At 40.1% G+C, this 19,602-nt stretch overlaps 1 protein-coding gene across 1 annotated transcript in view; it reads right to left on the minus strand.

Annotated features, from left to right (window-relative positions):
* The window catches only part of CUX1 (cut like homeobox 1), a 3,879,009-nt gene that overhangs the window by 343,222 nt on the left and 3,516,185 nt on the right, over positions 1 to 19,602 (minus strand). The gene's annotated exons all lie outside the window — the stretch shown is intronic.

Below are 19,602 nucleotides of genomic sequence, written 5' to 3' on the forward strand. Positions count from 1 at the left end.
CTGGATGGATTACATGATATCTGTTGAGGTCCACGGCTTGTCTTTAGGTACCCATACATCACACCCAGCTGTAGGACCCCGACTGCGCCCTGAGGCTCAAGAAAAATGCTCATTGGACTTCCAAGATGGCTGCATGCTGATCAGCAGCGTAACTTTAGCTTTCCAAGTGTGAAAACAGAAACTGAGAAAAAGGAGTGCCACTGAATTTTTTTTTTTGGGGGGGGGGGTGCTAAAATTCAGTTACTGGCTAGTAAATACACTGCCTGGATGCCAGCGAAGAAGAAATCTGGAAAAACTGAAAGAAAATTAACCAGAAAAGGTGAAGAGAAAATACTGTTTAAGAAGGATTCTCCAGCTGTTCAGCAAGAAGCAGTTAGAGCTTCAACTTTACTTCAAGAGATGGCTTCCAGGAATTTAGAGGAAACAATAAATCAAATGTATTCATATGTGATTAAAATAAATGAAACACTGAAGGAATTCATAAATTCAAACAAAAAAAGACTGGAAAAAATAGACAAAGCTTTAACAAACCATTCAGATGAACTGATAAAACTGTAAAAATCAGAGACTGACATGAAGAAAATGTTGTCTGAATATGTTTCTCAAGAAGAACTGTTTACAAAAATAGCAGTTACAAGACAGAGTGCACAGAGAAAACCTGATAATTTCTGCTGCACCAGAGAAACTAGAAGGAACAGACTATTCATTTTATAAAAGCACAAATAAGAAACTGGATTGGTGTTCCACAGCAGAATTTGTTAACTGAAAGAGCATATTCATATTGTGTTTGCTGCAAACATGGCCAAGAGAAAACAGCCAAGATCTATATCAAAGATGCAATCATACCAACAGAAAGAGTTGATTCTGACAAACCTGTGACAGAAGTGCAAAGTATTAAAACTGGAGACAGCAGAGTGTTTATAGAAAATAATTATTCACTGTACACCAGGCAAAAGAGAAGCAAATTTATCTCAGCAATTAGGGAATGTCGAGAGGCAGGTGTGAGATTCAAGCTGCTATATCCAGCTGTCTTCAAAGTATTTTTTCCTGGAGGATTAAAGTCTTGTTTGACACAGAAAAAGTTAAGGAGGAAATAAAAAAAGTTTATACAACAAAAAGTGGGTCAGCAAGCAGAAGGGGACTCTGCTTCTCATTCTTCTGATGGCAAGGTTCATGGAGATACTTTCCCAGTGAATCCTTTTCGAATGATTCAAAGGAAAATGCTTGAGAGACAGAAAAAAGCACAGGAGATGACTAAAGGTTCAGCAGTGCCTTGGATTTTAACCAGAGTCTGGTGTTAGGAGATGAACAGGAAGAAGACTAGCAACTCTGAAATCAGTGAATAAATGAAAGACTATAATGCATCTTATCACTTTTGTGAAATATGATTTTGAACAAAAAAGTGGCTGAAAAATATTGAACTTTTGTTGATTTTGTTAAACTTGTGGATGGACTGTAACACATATACCCTATTTTATATCACTGATGTTTAAAAGGACAGTAAAAGGGGGAAACTAACTGTAAATAAAACTATTTTTGTTCCTATTGGTATTTGTATAAAACATTTCATGACATAAACTGCATGTTATATACAGTAAAACAGTTTTTTATAGTGTAGTGAGGGGTATTTTAAATGTCGGGAGGTCTTTTCAATAACTGTTGTATGTGTTAGTATTAAAGTAAACAAGTATTTTTTTAGTTGGGAAAAATATAGGTTTTGCAGATTAACAACAGAAAAAAGCTGCACAAAATCAAGTTTAATGTTTGCATGCTGTGATCCTGGGCTGCTGGGGATGGGTGGCGTGTGAAAGTGTATTGATTATATTGTGTGTAGAATTAGGATATTTTCTCTTTTTATTTTACATGGCTGAATGTTTAGATTACTACATTTGGCTTAAGCAGTAAACAGGCATTTTTGTAAGCACATAGGCTTTAAAAATAAGACAAGATGATGAAAGCCATGAGAATACTAAACTTCTTACAACTGAAAATATATTAGCGTGTTCATTTTCCACTGACAAATGCTCAGTGGAGTCAAAATGCCTGCAGCTGAATGCAACTGTGCATTCTGTTCTTTAATGTTACAATGGTAAACAGTTTGATGAAAAAAATTAAGTCTGAAATTATGGGAAATAAATAAGAGGTAAACTCCCTAGCAGCCTTAATGCAGTTAATAGAACAGTGTATAATTTAGTTTTATTTAAAGATAGCTAGTGCACTTTTTCTTAGGGCTGAAACTTAATGTATTATGAAAGCATATGAGCTATTTTTCTTATCTGGGAAGGGAAGAGAGATAAGAAAAGAACAGTAAATGGCAACACAGGCTGTAGCATGGTTAACCCTAATTTTATGTTAGATAATGCCTGTAAGTGCAGCTGTTAATTTGGGGCAACTGTTCCCTTCTGAAGAGTTAAACTTCATGTTTTGAAGCTGTACATAGTTTTGTGTGTTTGTTCCAAGTTAATAGGAATGGGGAGATTTGTATTTAGTTTTTTGTGCCTTCATTGAAACAAAAAGTCTTGAAAAATGCAGCAAAGGTTAAAATGGAGATGAGAAGAAACAACTGTACAAAAAATCAGCCTGCATGTGACACATTCAAAAAAACTGTTATGTATAATAGGTGGGAAAATAGCTTTTTATCATGAAGGCTATGCTGTCCATATTAGCAGGGTCTAATGGTTTTACAGGTATAAGTAAAGGGGAAAGAGTACTGAATTACATTAAGAAATGCAGAGTGCAAGTAGCAATGGCTATAAAAAGAAGTTATGTACTTACCATAACATTCCATGTGAGTTGTTCATCTCGCCTTCATTCTTTACTGATGGGTTTGGAGCCGATCCCTCAGCTCTGAGTTGGCACCCACTACAAAGCTTGAGGATTTCAAGTAGCTCGAGGCCAAGTCCCTATCCCATGATGCACCCTGAGTTACCTCAGATCTTGTTTGCTGCGTATAATACCATATGTCATTCTATAATTCCATGAGAGAGGAAGTACAGAAGGGTTGAGTGACCAGGAAGGATCTAGCATCTCGGTCTTCTGAGAGCCCAGGAGGGGGTAGGAGGGAGGGACATAAGAATGAAGGCGAGATGAACAACTCACATGGAATGTTATGGTAAGTACATAACTTCTTTATGTGAAGTTGTTCTATCTCACCATTCATTCTTTACTGATGGGTAGTGTCCCAAGCACCATCTACCTCGGGTGGCTCACAGGAGTATATTTCTCAGGACCGTGGATCCAAAGGAGGCCCTGTCAACTTTCTAATGAGTGATAAAGGTATGAGGTTTTCACCAAGTGGCTGCTGCACAAATGTTATCAATAGGAAGTCTGGCAGAAAAAGCAGAGGATGTAGAAACTGCTCTGGTTGAGTGAGCTTTAAATTTATGCTGTAAGGGCATATTGGCAGCTGAATAAGCAAAGGTGATACAATCAGATAACCACTTTGACAGAGTTGTTTTAGCCACTGGCATACCTTTCCTGGAATCTAAGAATGGAACAAAAAACTGGTCTGATTTCCTGAAATCTTTTGTTCTATCCAAGTAAAATCTGAGCTGTCTGTGAACATCAAGTTTGTGCAGCATGTACTCTAGACTGTTGGAGTGGTTGGGGAAGAAAACTGGCAAATCAATAATTTGGTTGAGATTAATTTCAGTGCAAACTTTGGGCAAGAAAGAGGGGTTTGTTCGAAGTGAGACTCTGCCAGCATGGACAATCAAATAAGGAGGCTTGATGGACAAAGCTTGAAGCTCTGACACTCTGCGGGCAGAAGTAACAGCCACTAAAAAGATGGTTTTCCATGACAAAAATTTGAGGTCATATGAGGAAGCTTGTTCACATGGTGGAAGAATTATGCGGGAAAGCATAAAATTTAGATTCCATGGAGAATAGGGAGATTTCACAGGTGGTCTAATATGAAAGGTGCCTTTGAGAAAGGCTTTGGATAATTTGTGTGACATAATATTCAGTCCTTCAAATCCCAGATGAAAGTTACAAATAGCAGCAAGTTGAACATGGACTGTTGCTGCTGCAGCTTCTTTATAGAATATCATGGTTAAGAATTTTAGAATAGAGGCCATAGGGGCTTGGTAAGGATCAATATTGTTTTTAGAGGGCCATATAGACATTTTTTTCCATTTGCTGAGGTATAACTTCCTCATAGAGTATTTATGAGAGGATAGGAGAATTTGCTTTGTCTCATTGGAAAGGTTATGGAACCTGGCTATGATGGGAATTAGAGCAGCGAAGCTGTCAGCTTCAGGGACTGCAGAGAGGGATGAAGTTCCCCCAACGAGTGTGGCACTGGGTCCAGAATCCAGGGGTCCTCCAAAAGATGAAGTCGAAGGAAGGGGAACCAAATCTGACAAGGTCAAAGAGGAGCTATTAGAATAATGATCCTTCCCAGGGCTTTTGCTTTCTGTAACACCTTGGGTATCAATGGGATTGATTGGAATGCATCAAGGAGACCCGGGGAGGGCCAATCGTGAACAAGTGCATCCCTTGGGGCTTCTCCCGGACAGGGAATCAGGGCAAACTAGCTTCTGCATTTCATGTTCATGTGACTGGCAAAAAGGTAGCAGCAAGGCTGGCCTCACCTGCGGAATATCCTGTCCGCTATTTCTGCCTTGCGGGACCACTCATGGGGCAACAAAATTGCTCTGCTCAGCTTGTCTGCTATCACATTGGATTTCCCCAGGATGTGCATTGCTAACAGAAAGCACTGGGTGGATATAGCCCACTGCCATACTCTTAGGGCCTCGCGATAAAGGGGGTAGGATCTGGTTCCTCCTCGTCTAAGTACCAGACCACTGACATGTTGTCCGTCTGAATCGCAATTGTACCCAGAGGAAGAGAGTCCTCGAAGTACTGCAATGCCAGAAGTACTGCTCTCATCTCTAGTACATTGATCCTATCAGGGAAGCATCCATGGTCACTGTGGCCACTGGTGGGGGTAAGAGAAATGGACGTCCTATCGTAACATAAGTGAGGTCAACCACCACTGAAGATCTTTTTTGCAGGAATTTGTGATTATTACCATGTGAGACATGGGGAGCCCTTGGTAAGACCATTGAGTGAACAACAGCCATTGCAGCATCTGCATATGCATACGACCCAGTGGTATGGCCAGAATTGCTGCTGCCATCATTCCTAACAATTTCAGAACTTATGATGCTGGTGCCTTGTTTTTGGATATTAGGATGAAGGACATGCTGATGGAGAAGTAAGACTCTTTCTACTGGAAGTTTAGTGTGGTGGTGGTGTCGAGTTCTGCTCCAATAAAGATGATATGCTGCGATGGCAACAAGGCAGATTTTTCTGAGTTTATTGTAATGCCCAGCTGGTTGCAGAGTGACAGAATGGATTCCCTGGCCTGAATAAGTTGATGCCTGGTGGTGGCGGTGAGGAGCCAATCTTCTAGGTACGGAAACACCTCGAATCCTAAACATCTCAGGTGAGCCATGACCACTGCCATGCATTTGGTGAACATTCTGGGGGCTGTAGTGAGACCAAAGGGCAGGGCTCAAAACTGGTAATGATTGGCTCCCAGCTGGAAGCGCAGATGATTCCTGGATGGCCTGGACATTTTATGTGGTAGTACGCATCCTGGAGATCTATTGAGCACACCCAATTGTCTTTCCCTAAGAAGGGAAGTATTGACTGAAGCGTGACCATCTGAAAATTCTCTTTTTTTTACAGATTTGTTTAGTCTGTTGAGGTCCAATATAGGTCTCCAGTCCTCTGTCTTTTTTGGAATTAAAAAGAATTTTGAGTAAGTTCCAGATCCTGTCTGGTCTGCTGGGACTGGTTGGATGACTCTTTTTCTTAGCAATGCCTGGACCTCTACTGTTGCTTGTTCCCTGTAACTGGGTGGAACGTCCGGGATTTTTCTTGTCGGTGGAGGGGGTGTGGCAAAAGGAATGAAGTATCATCTGGAAATGATACTTTGTACCCAGTTGTCATTTGTTATTTTGAGCCAGGCATCCGGGTACAAAGATAAGTGACCCCCGACTGCCTCCAGAGCAGGGCAGTCAGGCCTCCTTTCAGGACCGCTGGTAGGGCTTCCCAAAAAAGTGATCTATGTCACCCTGGTTTTGTGGACTCCCTCTGCCATGAGGGTGGTGTCTTCCATTATTGCTCCCTCCTCTGCCCCTGGAGGGGGGTTCACCACATGTGTCCTGAAAGACTCCTTGGGCTTTTTGGAACCATACTGTTTTTTAAGGGTAACTCCTGTACCCACTGCCCTACTCGTTCCATCAGCTGCATATGAAATGAGGCACATGGATGAGTTCACTATGGAGTTGAGGGTAGCACGCTGGGAGGCAACTTTGTCTGTAGCTCCTGCAGCTACTACACCCTGAAGAGTATCTCCCAGCTCTTTAAGGAGATTTCTTTGTAGTCTCGTGAATTGGGTTAAATAGTTAAGCGAACGGAGTGCAAAAGTCACTGAACTAAACATGCGCTTCCCATATCTATCCATGATCCTGGAGTCTCTGTTAGGAGGATGGATAGACGAGGAAGTTTCAGACATTTCCTTTTTGGTGGCTGCCGCCATCATCATGGCATCAACTGGCACACCTCTGGTCAAGAAATTTATCTTGGGGGCAGATATGAACTTATTAGGCCTCCTAGTGACAGGCTCCATGGTGTCTGGAGACTCCCACTCCCTTTGTGAGACCAGCTGCATAAGCTCATCGAAGGGCGGAGACACCCAAGTGGTGGAGGGCTGAGACCCAAAAGCCTTCAGGAGAACCGACTCATCTTCAGTAGGGTTGGTGGACTGCCAGTCACCCCTCTGCCTAAGGATTTCAAGTATCTCTGCAAATGAGATATCCTCAGAGGGGGACCGTGGGGACCCTTCTGATTCATCCAAGTCAGTATCAGATGTAAGAGACTCCTGAGGGGAGTCTAAATGTTTCCTCTTACACAATCTCTTCCTGGGAACCTCATCAGTGGGAGCTTCTGGTGAGGTCTCGGAAGAGCATGGGCCACCCAATGGGGCTTCCTGAGGCTCTGGGTCTCTGTGCTTAGCTAGGATCTGTGAAGCAGAAGCAGACACAGGTGCTTCAGGGGATGAAGAAGCCGGACCTGAAGTTGAGGATGTCTTGGGAGACATAACTCTCCTCATGGCTTCGAAGGCACCCTGCTCCGATGCGAAGGGACCGACGGATCTGAGGAAACCATCAATACCCCCGGCACCGGGACAGTGAGCTCTGAGCCCGAGGTAGGAGCTGAGCTCATCTGAGCTGAAGCCCCGAGAGGCAAAGTCGGAACCGACAAGTCTGTTCGTCTATCCTCTCCGGACCCGACCAGAGTGTATTGGCTCCTAGAGTCCTCGATTGGCCCGAGGACATCAGAGTGAATGGAGCCGAAGACACTGGAGCAGGTGTCAGCTCCGAAGGCTCCACAATTAGCAAGTCCGACTCCTCTGGCTCTGAAGGACTGGTATAGCTCGGAGGAGGAAGAGATATAGCTGGCATAAGGGTCTTTGGCTCCAAAGCCGCCTGGGTCAGAGCCGATAAAAATTTTGTAAAGGCTGGTGCCTGTAGAAGCTTCTGCACCACCCGATCCACATCCAAATCAGAGAGGCTAACAAAAGACCAACATGACTGGACCATTGGTACTGACTGAAGTAGTGGTGATTTAGGAATTTCGGATACTAGTTCCAAAACTGGGGACTGGCTCCAAAAAGAAAAGACAGTTGGCTCCAAGACATGTGGAGCCGATGTCACAGACTCTTTTGACTTTTTAGACTTTTTCGAATCCACAGAGGACTTTGAGGACTTATTAGATCCATTCTGGTCACTTAAAGCCTTCTGGAAAGAAGGTTTCAACAAACCCCTGTCAATGGGCTTCCTCCTTCTCTCTTGGAGGACCTGAGAGGAAAAGGAATGGCATATGGAACATGTTTCTTGTAAGTGCAAGGCGCCTAAGCAGTAGACACAATTAACATGGCAGTCAGTAACAGACATCTTCTGCCCACATTTAGGGCATTTTTAAATCTTGACTTAGGGTGTTTGTCCTTGTCATCAGCCATAACAGAAATGGACACACCCAAAAACAGCAAATATAAATTAGCCTTCTAATAAAAAACAGGCTAACTATAAGCACACACACACACAAGCCTTTTAAACTAAGGCTAACTACAACTATTAATAAGCCTTCTAATAAAAAACAGGCTAAATATATGCACACAAGCCCTCCAATTAAGGCTAACAAGCACACACACACACACACACACAAATTTACTAAGCAGATAATAAGCATGTTATCTTAAAGAATTATAAAGTACTAAGAACAAATGTGACAAAAGGTCACTGAATAAACAATTTCTAATCAGAAAAATTTAAAAAGGCCTATGAAGAAAACGAGGCCAAATATAAGGCTATGAAAAAGCACACAAGGGAAGGGAACACTACAGATAAAGCTTTAAGAGCTTATCTAACCTAAAAATCTAACTTTTCTAACAATAAATTTCCAATAAGTTTTAGAAATATAAAAGTATTAAAGTTTTTAATGGCCCGAGCTAGCAAGAACCTCCAATCAGTTGCAGCGGTAAACTAGATCTGAGGTAACTCAGGGTGCATCATGGGATAGGGACTTGGCCTCGAGCTACTTGAAATCCTCGAGCTTTGTAGTAGGTGCCAACTCGGAGCCGAACCCATCAGTAAAGAATGAACGGCGAGGTAGAACAACTTCACATCTGTAAATTACATGCCTACAAACTGATTCAGCAATACCTGTATTTATGGAGACGTAAGATGAAGTATTTAGGAGCATGGATTAAAAAGGCTTTTGTTATGGCAGCTAAGGATATGTGGGGAGAGACTAAACAAAATGAGAAACTGGAAACTCTTATTTATAGATATGGATACTAGGATACAAGCAGTAAAAATGTTTTTAGTCCCTTTAGTCTTATATACAGGTCATGCATACTTTTATCAACTCGAGGATAAGTTTTGGACAGTAATTAATGAAGAATTGAAGGAATTTATCAGGGAGGGAAACAGGGCAAGAGTCAAGTGGGATAAGTTGATCCTTCCAATAGAAGAAGGTGGTTTAGATTTATGTGATTTGAAGGGATATTTTAGAGCTACACTGCTAAGGCTTATATACATAACTCAAGAAGAAGGTTATAATTCAAAGTGGGAAGGGATGATGATGAAGAAAGGGGAAGTTCAAGAAATAGAGAGCGAGTGGAATTTTGGATGCAGATCCTTAAGGAGAATAACAACAACCACACAGAATATTATAATCATAAGGCAGCAGAAACTATTACAAGAACTAAGCCAACATGAAAATGGTGAAAGGAGATTTTGCCAGTAGTGATGACTGTGATTAGGGGTACAGAACATAGGCAAGAGTGGGATGGAATTTACTGGAGAAACCTGGCAAATGAACCAGGATACTGGGAGCAAATAACTCAAGCAGGAGAGGTAATAGAGTAGGATGAGGCCAAGGAGACATTTGGATTGCAGGCTAGAGACTGCCTTCCCTGTCATAGCTTGATCTCAGAGTACAGAGTAAAAGAAAAGGGAATGGGGATTTTAAGTGAAAGACCTTCTCTGGTAGAGTTTTTAGCTGTTAAAACCTTTTGGCTAAGATCATGTGCAGTATTTGTTCTTATCAGTTTTAATAATTAGTACGGCATACAAACCATTGCATGATAACTATAACTGTCAATCAGAGGAGGTTAAAAAAGATTGGGAAGACAGACTGGAAAAAACATTTACAAGAAAACAATAGGAAGGCAAATGCATGGCTCCCAAGTTTATAACCAAGTCCAGAAGGTTTGGGATCTTTGCTTGGAAGTGTTTACATACATTATTTTTATACCCCAAGTAGACTTCAAAAATTGTTTCCTCAAGTAGACAGCAAATGTTAGAGGTATGATGGAGAAGAAAGAGGTAACTGGGAATATGTTTTGGAAGTGTAATGAGTTGACAGATTTTAAAAATGACCTACAGAGTACTCTATCAGAAATACTGGCTAAGCAAATGGCTGTAAGGAAATGATTATTTTGAGTTGGGATACAGGATCTGAATTGTCTAGACATAGTAAGGCCTAATTAAGTTTAATTCTGTTGGCTCCCAAAAAAAGTAGTTACTAGAAAATGGAAGTCTAAGTCTAAACCAACAGTAGTTGAGGTACTGAACTTTATAAAAGAGATAAAGAACTGGAAAAGGGCTCTTGAGAAAAAGAAAGAAGCAAATTACTTAGAAGTAAATACATGCGTAACAATGCTTAGCAGAAGAAGTAACATTTAAGGGAATGCAGGAATTCAGCAATTTTTTGTACTGTTGGACTGATGATCGTAGCAAAGAAAATATATGTGATATACATTGCATTTACAAAGAAAATGATAAAATGGTTTGATTTATTTTCTGTTAATGTATGTGCATGTGTCTATGTCTTAAGTGATAATTCAATTAAGGTGTTTAAAAAAACAAAGAAAAATGCTCATTAGCTAAGGAAATGGTTTTGTTACTGATTACTTTCTTCTAGGAAAAGGCCATACTGGAAAGATGTAAGCAGTAAATAAAAAAAAAAAAAAAAAACAAGGCCCTGGATTCCTCTATCGTAACAGGACCCTTCAAAGCTTCTTCCATCTTTTTTTCCTCCGGGTTAAAAAGGAACATCCAAGGGAAAGGTATGTGGGGAAATTATTCTGCAAAAGTTACTTTTCTGTTCCAATATCATCAATGTCACATAGGTTTGATAAATATACTCATGACTGCTACATAAGGATTACTTGTCATTAATTATCTATGTGAGTAGTATAAAAAGTTAATTATCCCAGATGGATACAGGCCATAGCATACCCTTCACAACAGCAGTGGTAAAGTCTGCTCTGCTTATAAACAAATATCAAACATAAAGTTTGGAGAAAGAGTGAATAGCCTTCCAAGTGGCTAACTCATATATACTCTGAGTTGAATCATGCTAAAAAAAAAATAACTGTTGTTATAGCTGATACACTGGCGGAGTATGTCCTTACCTGCCAGTCTAGAGTTCTCTCATAATTCACAAAACAACACACAATGTATTAGCCAACCATTTAAAACCATAAAAGTTGCATTGGCGTATGACTGCTTTGCCTGCCTGGCAGAAAAGATACAGATAATTGATCAGACCTCTTACAGTCATTTGTTATCTCTACATAATATCTGAGTTGCCTAAGCATATCTATCATGTACACAACCCTGCTTCTTTGTTTTGGGGTTTGGGACAAGAAAACTGTGAACTGTATACCTGGATTCAAACGTATTTTGGATGCCATCTTAGGCATAAAATAGTTCCGAAAACTAGATAACACAAAAGATGCAAACTCCACAGTGAGTCAGGCAGCAACCCTCCCTTCAGAAGGAATAACAAGTGTATTTAGTTTTAAAAAACTAAATGTGTTTGCTATTTCTCCTGAAGGGAGAGTTGCTGCAACACTCATTCATATTCAGTTTATCAGCAGAGCAGACTTTACCACTGCTGTTGTGAAAGGTATGCTATGGCCTGCATCCACCTGGGATAATTAACTTTTTTATACTCCTCACATAGATAATTAATGACAAGTGATCCTTATTAATTCCTTAATTCACTAATATGGGCAATATCCTTCTGTTTTATCTTTATAACAGAACAGGGGTCTTGCGTGTGTACTGATTCAAACACTGTTGAATACAGAGATATTATATCTGTAGCCTGCATTACCGTCATTTAGATCGTTCAGACTAGAACGGCTATTTTGAATGTTTGTTACCCACTTGGTGCAACTTTTAGCGATCTCTAGCTCTGTAGTGTCCAAGGTGTTTAAGCACTATCACGGGCATACTCGAGTTGCTCATGCTGTAACATTGGGTTTTGTTACCCACTCTGTGCAAAATTAAGCCTTTCCCTTGCTCTGTAGAGTCCCAGGAGCTTTATCGCTACAACGAGCATACTCGTGTAGCTGTCCCTGTTGACTGCTGCATACCACTACTCCATGTGTAGCTCTAGTAACATAAGTGAAGTTTGTTACCCACATTGTGCAATTTTAGCGTTTCTCTAGTTCTGTAGAGTCCCAGGAGCAGAATCGCTAACACGAGCATACTTGAGTAGCTGTCCTGGTTGTCTGCTGCATACTACTTCTCCATGAGTAGCTTAAGTAGCTGTATTATGATTTGTTACCCACATTGTGCACCTTCAAGCATTGCTCTAGCTCTGAAGAGTTCCAGGAGCTTAATCGCTAATGCGAGCATACTCGGGTTGCAGCTTTAAGCATTTCTCTAGCTCTGAAGGGTCCCAGGAGCTTATTGCAAACTGAAGCATTCTCGAGTAGCTGTCCCTGTTAACTGCTGCATTCTACTACTCCATTGAGTGACGTATGTAATACTAGTTGTATTCTCCTAGGTGTTTTTTCCTACTTGGACAAACTGTTTTTGTGCACATTCCTTCATTAGTTGGGTCAAGGCCTGCCTGCTATCTGCCCTAGCTCATACCTGGGATCATATTGTGTAAACTGTACTGTTTTCCTCTGGTAGTTTTCTTATAGATGGCTATACAATTATTTATATGCATCACAGGTTGAATATACCTTATACCTAAAATGTGGATTATAGTCCTACTGAGCCTACAAACAGTGTCCTGCTACAGTATAGATTTACAGAACTGTTGGTTTAAATGCGTTACCTATTGCTGCTACTAATGATAAGGGAATGTTTATATGCTTACTATATCTTTTTTGTCTTTGTGAAAGCTTTTGTGTAATATTGCCATAACTACCTCGCCATGTGCTAACTCTTGATTCTCTCCACCACTTTGTCTCTCTCCCTTACGTACCCTACTTTCCTTGTGCTATTCCTGCACTAGTCTCTAGGAACCTATCTATCTGGTGGAAAAGGACCCTATCCAAATCCTTGCGGTTTCATCTCACAGCCTTAATTCCCTGCACCCCCTCTAAAGGAAACAAGAAAGTATGTTGTTGTTGTCTAATTTCTGCCAGTAAAATTTTAAACCATTGTACTATTGCTTTAGGGGTTCAAAAGCACGCTCCAAACCAGGACAGCCAGCAGCCTCTACCCCCCTCTTATCTACCCTATTACCTACTTACCCCCTATCCTTCGTAGTAACCCCTTTTAATTGCAGTCACCCCTTCCCCAGTTCTAAACCAGCTAGCTCCCTCTTAAACTTACCTGCAATAGAAGACCTGTCCACTAGGTAGCTCCCTTATCCCAGCCTCTACCTCCTGCTTACCCTCTGTTTTTCTTGTTTCATTACTTTAACATTTCTGAAGTCCCAGACCTGCTTGTAATTCTCTCTCTTCACCCTTTACAACTGTCTAAATTACCTATTCTATCATAGACTCCTTACTTATCTCTGCTCTTACCCACTCCTGACTTACCTGACTTACCTTTAGTATCCAGCATTGCTGATTGTTTCTTCTCTAGCTGCTTCACTACCTGTCTCAACCTGCTCCGTTTGCCCTGTGGGCTCACTCCGCTCCCCTACCCTACCCCCAATTCCCACCCACCCCCAGGGGTCCTACTCTTATACTCCTTAACCACACCCCTTCCCCTTCCCATCACTCTCAGGGAACTTTACCATTGGCCCTCATACTCTTATTCCATCCTTCTCTAACCACTCCCTATCTCTCCAACCACACCCTCCGCCTCTCCCTATCCACACCTACTTTATTCCCATACCTACAACAAGACACTGAACAACTAATCCATCCAAATGTATAAACTATCCACCCCAGCACATTTACAGCTGTTACTTCTACTAATATTTCTACCACCTTTAACTTCAGCCTACATACTTACCTCCTACGAACACCCATTACATCCACACCTTCATTACCCCAATAAGCTAACTACCTCTCCTTCCCTACCTATCATATCTAACCATGTAAACATAACATCTACATCCAGCTATCTACTGGCAAAATATCATAGAATACTCCACATTAGATATAACACTCTGAATCCCAGAAAATCTCTACACCTATACAGCACATTCCCAAATTCAACCTTTCTAATACAACTCCTCTCATTAAAAGATGGAGGCATTCACCCAAATCCAGGCCCAGCAACAGTTCCTACCATACAACTCCATAATCCTAATCAATCCAACATTCATTCCCTTACTCAACCATCAAACTCACTCTTTATAGCTCACCTCAATATACGTAGCATTAATAACAAAGTCTCAAAACTCCATGCTCTCTTGGAAGTCTACTCCTTTGATATTCTTTAACAGAAACCTGGTTAAAACCTGTAACTAAAGACAATGAAATCATCACACCCGGATATAATGTATTGAGACTTGACCATGCAGCCAGGAAGGGCAGGGGGATAGCTATCCTATTTAAATCAGGGTTACAGATTACCACATATGACTTTAAACCACATCAAGATTCTACTGCAGAAATTCTTATTACAAAAAACTCAACACTTTCAAATCCATCTATATTATCTTTATCTATCAACCTCCTGGCAATAACAATGCCACCACAGAAGGTATCCTCTGTTGGCTATCTCAAAACTTGCCTCAAGAAACCATAATCCTAGGTGATTTTAACATTGATTGGAACTGCTGTAGCAGCAGCCACCCTACCACCTACATTAACCTATTTGGTTTTTCTCAAACCATTACCTCCCCTACCAGGATAAACAAGCCTAATAAGAAAGAAAGTACCTTGGAATGGATTCTCATAAATAACCATCCCCAGATATATGAATCTGGCACCCTGCCTGATGATGTAAGTGACCACTTGCTTATCTACATCATCAGGCATAAGACCAATGCTTCCATTCCAACCACTTTCAGGAATATTAGGTCCAAGAAAAACTTTAACCCTGATCTCTTTCAAAGTGAACTAAGAGGATGCGACTGGTCCCCCTTAAAATACCTCCCATTGGAGGAAGCTGTTAAATACTTTAATTCCAAATTCCTAGCCATTCTAGACGACCATGCACCAACCTGCTCTATTAGAATTAGAACTAAATCCGCCCCATGGCTTTCAAAAGAAACCAAACAGAAAATCCACCTCAGAAATAAATACTGGGCCAAATGGCGAAGGACTAAAAACCCTGTAGACTGACAAAACTTCAGACAGCTGAGAAATGACACTAAGAAAGCTATACTGCCTGATAAAAGAAACTACTACCTACAATTCCAGCAAACTAAACATAATAATCCACAAAAATTCTGGGCAAGTATTAACCAACTACTACACCCAGGTCAATCCATTACACCAAACCCACAAGGCACAGACCAGGAGAATCCCAAGCATACTGCCAATGCCTTCAATACCTTTTTCACTGATGCCATTCAAACACTTGCCAGTCAGCTATCACCTAATAACTTAACTATACCTACCTCTAACACAACCCTACCCTCTCCATTTCTCTTCCAACCAGTCTCAACAATATATATTCTTACCCTTATCCAAAAACGGAAACCATGCTCTCCTTCAGCAGACCAATTACCTGCTGAATATCTACAGAAATCAGCCAAATCCATTGCCTATCCCATTTCCATTCTGATTAATACAACCATCAGTAAAGGACACATCCCTAGCATCTGGAAAGTCTCCCATATTATCCCCCTTCATAAAGGCGGAAACTCTACTGAATTCTCCAACTACCGTCCCATAGCCCTATTTTCACCTTTGGCAAAGATTATGGAAAAATGCATCCATAGGTAATTGCTAGACCACCTAATCCAAAATAACTTACTTTCCAGCTGTCAGCATGGTTTCAGACCTTCCCACAGCACTACTACTGCCCTCCTTTCCTTTACTGACTGTATTAACAAAAACTGTAACTACAATATGCTTTCCTCTGCACTGTTTATCGATCTGTCCAAGGCATTTGATATGGTTAATCACCAAATACTTATAAATATCTTCAAATCCCTGTAACTAGATGCACTCACTATAAAATGTTTCCAGTCCTACTTAGATAACAGACAACAGGCGGTGCTTTGGCACAACATTCTATCTACCCACCTGCCTGTTAACCTTGGCATCCCTCAAGGGTCCATATTAGGACCCCTTCTTTTCTCCATACTTATCAATGACCTTCATCTAGCAATCCCGCAAGCTACATGCATACAATACGCAGATGATTCCACACTTATATGCACAGCCACATCCACTTCCAAACTTCACTCCCTTACCCAAAAGGTATTTAATACAGTACAACAATTGTTTACACAGCAATGCCTCCTCTTGAACCCCCAAAAAACTAAACTCCTCCTTTTTAATCCTACTTGTAAGCCCTCCCCAATAGATTTCTCAGTTACAACCACTAATGGTACTCTTATATCACTAGACCCAACTACCAAACTACTTGGTATTACCATAGACAACAACCTTAACGTTGACATCCATATCAACAATACTATAAAAAACTGTTAAAAAAACTAGGCTCTCTCTAAAAGATCAAACCCCTCCTTTCACCAACAGCCAGAACAACTATTGCTCACACTCATCTAATCTCTACACTCCTCTATGCCTCAACCATATATACTAATCTTTCTAAAAATAACCTCATCAAAATGGAAATCTCCTACAATAACATTGCCAGATTTGCTACACGCAACCCATTTAGAACCCACCATTGTTATAATCTAAAGCAGCTAGGATGGCTTGAACTTCAGAATATGCTTATATTCCACCAACTAACCATTGCCCATAAGGCTCTTTACCAACCTTCCAGTACTCCTATACCATCTACCCTCATCATCCCCTGTAATAATCTGAAATCCTTGCGTTCATCACATAAACGTCTTGTAAATACCTCTAAATCTAATAACAGGGTTGGGGATTCTCTTTTCGCTAATACTGTTGGAAAAACCTGGAACCTTCTTCCCAGTGAACTTTCCTCAGTTTCCTCTATATCACTTTTCAAAAACAGACTGAAACTTTTCCTGAGAACACACTGGGTATGCCCCTGCACTAAACCTGACTAATCATCTTTCTCTTCAAACTAGGATACTTCTCAATAACAAGTTCTACATTCCTTATTAACCACAACACCATTTCCTATACATAACATTTTTATCCTCTGTGCTTACTTATAGTGTGACAACTCTTTATTAATATAATTATACAATAAGCTGCCTTTTTTGTTATATTATGTATTCTACCTGCAATTTGTATTGTACCTGCATTTTGTACTGTGAAATATTCTGCCTTCTTTAATAATTTCTGTGTTAACGTGTAATGTTCATTGTAAATATAAATGGTTTTATTTCTTTTTTTTATCCTCGGAGCTTATCTCCCCGGGTTATAGTATGTATTCTACCTGCATTTTGCACTGTGAGGTATTCTGACCTCTTTGATAATTCTGTGTTAACCTGTAATGTTCATTGTAAATATAAATGTTTTTGTTATTTGTTTTTTTTTTCCCCACAGAGCTTATCTCCCCGGGCCTCTACTGAAAATGGACATGTATCCAGTTACACTAGCCCGGTCAACAAATGTAAAATAAAATAAATAAATAAACACTCCCTGTGGAGATTACTTCTTTGTACTATCAAGTTTTAGGAATTCTAGCTGGCTCAGCGTTTCAGACAATCTGGGGTGCAGGTTGGATAACAGACACACTGCTCTGCAAGAAGTGGATTCTTAGGACCCTGATCACTTAAACATAAAAATGAGAGTAACTCCAATGCTTACTACGTGCTTATGGAATATATTGCAGGGTTTACTCACATTAGAGCCTGCAACTCCGAGATCATTCCCTGGGAGAAGGAATATGCCTTCTAAGAGGTTTGAAGTGCATGAACCCTTACAGACAAGGGAGGTCCAAAGGGCACAAGGCTCTAACAATTAAAAGATGCACCTTTATGGGTGCATAAGATGAACCCTATATGGAACAGTTCTGCTAGATACTGTAGGAATGCAGGCTCTGCAGCCTCAGTAGGTGGGATAACCTTAGATATATGTCAAGGAAAGAACTTGTTTTTTTTCATTTACACAGGTAGAATTTCCTGGTACTTGACTTTCTGTTCTCGTACATAACGTGGAGCTCTTCTTCAGAAAACTTGTCTTTGAAGGCTATTAGGCTGACAGCATCCATGCTGGCAGCTTGAGGCTCATTAGGTTTGGCTGCAGCAATGACACATTTTGCTTTGTAAGGAGGCTGCAGAATTTTGGTAGTAGTACTGATCATGGGTCTATATCAGTTCCGCGAAAATCCATTTCAACGAATACCAAAAGAGCGACATGTATTAATCAAACCGTGAATAGACCGAACGCTCTAAACCACGAAATTTAAAACATTGAACGGTCATAGTCGGCCAACCCCACCACCCACTACATACTACCTACCCAAACAAAATAAATAAACCACATACATACACTAACCAAACCCTACTCCTAACCCCAAAGTAAAGCACCAAAACCCAACTTCTAACCCTACACTAAACCCCACATACACAACTATCTATGCACTATCCTTAACCCCCCCACTAACCCTAAGGTCCGTAACTACCACACACTTCCCCTAAGGAGATATACCCAAACAAAATAAATAATAGGCATAAATAAATTTAACAAAACCCTACTTCTAACACTACACTAAACCCCACATACACAACTATCTATGCACTATCCTTAACCCTCCCTAACCCTAAGGTCCATAATTACCACACACTTCCCCTACTGAGATATACCCTAACAAAATAAATAATACACATAAATACATTTAACAAAACCCTACTTCTAACACTACACTAAATCTTACAAACATTACCTATCTATACACTTACCTTAACCCGCACCCTACCCTAAGGTCCATAACTATCTCACACTTACCTTATGGCAGTCAACAAAAGGATCCACAAACAAGCGAAACGAAGACTTGAAGCCAAAAAAGAACCTTAACCAGTATAACCTTAACGCAAATTTATTGTGTACAAAAAGACAGCGTTTTCGCTACTCACACAAGGTAGCTTCTTCAGGAAAAAAGAGTGCGAAATCAACGCTCTTTTAAACTCACACCCCAATACAAATATTGTTACATCACTTCCTACAATAAAGAAGTAATGCTTCCAATAACAGATGAATGGAGTGTCATAACTCAATTTAAAACGCTACACTAATACACTTATAAAATGAAAGCAACTCATTACAAACAATTAAAGTAAAAATAGTTATTATAAAAAGTTAAATGAGCAGCTTTGAGTAACTATCAGATGCTTATAACCACAAATTTCATAAAATATGCATATATATAACAATATATCATCTGTAAAAAGCTGATAAAAAAGTAGTACAGGTGCAAATAACCAAATACACATTCCAACGACATAATAAAACCAAAAAATAATATATTAGACTCCACGTAAAATGTACATGATAAGACATGTGTACATTTATAACTACAAAGCTAAGATGTGTCAGTACAAAACACATTTATTCGCTCTGTACTAAACACTTTATTGTTAATAAGCTTATGGCTGTTTCAGTTTCAAAAGTCAATAGCTGAAAATTTTTTTTCATAATATTAAAAATGAAAAGTAATAATAACAATCAAATAAAAAACATATAGTATTTAATACCTAAATGTACTATACATAAGTCAAAACATTTCCTGTCTTTTAACAGGTGGAATCTTTATCTAG

Source organism: Protopterus annectens, chromosome 13.part0 (genome assembly GCF_019279795.1).
Source record: "Protopterus annectens isolate FY-2018-M chromosome 13.part0, PAN1.0, whole genome shotgun sequence".
Classification (NCBI taxonomy): domain Eukaryota; kingdom Metazoa; phylum Chordata; order Ceratodontiformes; family Protopteridae; genus Protopterus; species Protopterus annectens.